The 1769-nt window shown below is 34.3% G+C and overlaps 1 pseudogene; it reads left to right on the top strand.

The window, feature by feature from the left end:
- The first annotated feature begins 202 nt into the window (after positions 1-202).
- LOC143647700 (mitofusin-1 pseudogene) lies at positions 203-1445 on the top strand (annotated as a pseudogene).
- The last annotated feature ends 324 nt before the right edge of the window (positions 1446-1769 follow it).

The following is a 1769-nucleotide window of genomic DNA, read 5'->3' on the forward strand; positions in this document are numbered from 1 at the left end:
AATATATTTTAAAATATTCTGGAAATAATGGGCATTAATCTCATGTACTAAATGATAGGCATTCTCTTTTAAGGTTTATTAATTTCCAAATTTTAACTAGCAAAATACATTTTAAACTAATGAATTTTTAAAATATAATATGATCCCATTTAATCTTATATTTGTGAAGAGACACTGATCTACAGCCTCTGAAAAATTATATATGGCATCCAATAAGTATCCAATAAATATGGAAGCAGCAGAGAAAAGATTTTTTCAACAAAAGAAAGGGAAGACCAAATTGATGGACTGGAATCTTTTCAAAATCAGATGAAGTCTTTTTTTTTTTTTTTTTTTTGCATGGGCAGGCACCGGGAATCGAACCCGGTCCTCGGGCATGGCAGGCAAGCACTCTTACCTGCTGAGCCACCGTGGCCCACCCTCAGATGAAGTTTTTAACACTGGATGTTAAGAAATAATTAAGATATGGAAGAGGTGGCAAATAAAACTTCCTGTGTAATGACAGATGAAAGTTGTTGACTCTGTTTTTTCAGTTGATGAATTTTGTTTTGAGTTTCATCCTACTCCCAGTGTACTGAAAGTATATAAAAATGAGCTAACCAAGCACATAGAAGATAATATGGGAAGAAATTTGGCTGGTCAGCGCACCAGTGAAATTAATGACTTAATGCTTTGCTTCCAATAAGAAATTTTAGTAAATCTGAAATTACTATAAAACTTGAAGCCATTACTTCTAGGTAGTATACAGAATAAACTACACACACTGATCCCTTGCAAAAGACTCGATCTCAGTCATAACATAAATTGCACAAATTATGTTCAGATTTTCAAGAAATCTGAAAATTTGATTCATTTTCCCTTCTGCTGGTCTTCCCTGTTACATTATTTATTGGGTCCTATGAATGCTCAAACAGGTGCTTCTAGGATTATCAGAAACTGTCTTTTAGCTCACTAAATGTGTATCTTCTTCTCCCACTGCTCCTACTAATCCAGCAATGGCAAATAATACATCACAGAATGAATTTATGGTTACGTTAATAATATGATTAGCTTCTGTTACATCTAGACTTTCTATGTGCATCATTGATACTGGCAGAGTGATTTGGAAAACTGTAGGCTGGAAACACATGTCTATTTCAGTAAGTATGTACGGAGCTTTATATCTTTATGAAAGACTGTCCTGGACCACCCATGCTAAGAAGAGCTTGTAAACAGCAGTTTATGGACTATGAAGCTACAAACTGCAGCCATCCCAAGTACAGCAAGAGATGGCTACCGTTTTTAGTGCCTGTGACAACAAGTCTCAGAGATGTCTGGAAGAAGAAATTGTTAGATTATCCAAAGAAATGTATCAGTTGGAGGCAATGCAAAACAATTCCAAGCTCTTAAGAAATAAGGCTACTCAACCTGAAAATGAGCTGGAAAATTTTACTAAGTGGTTTTAAGAACAAGCCATGAAGAAGAATCTTTGGTAACCAGATTCATAGATAATTGCTTTGCTAACCAGCATAGTAGGGAATAGAACTTGGGATACTGGACAGTTGTTATTTTATTAAATTACTTCAGATATGAAATTCTACTAACTGTACTTAAATAGCAAATCCCTGTGTAGATTCTCGTAAGGTACTATCTCAGGATATTTGCATTTCTGAAGTGTTTGATGTGTTGATTTCCTTAGCTTTAATTTTGGGTAAAGAAATTAGAGGTCAAACTATTTGATATATTAAAATAATGAAATAGTTAAAATATCAGAACCAAGTACATGTCCC

The sequence above is a fragment of the Tamandua tetradactyla genome, chromosome 10 (assembly GCF_023851605.1).
Source record: "Tamandua tetradactyla isolate mTamTet1 chromosome 10, mTamTet1.pri, whole genome shotgun sequence".
Classification (NCBI taxonomy): Eukaryota; Metazoa; Chordata; class Mammalia; order Pilosa; family Myrmecophagidae; genus Tamandua; species Tamandua tetradactyla.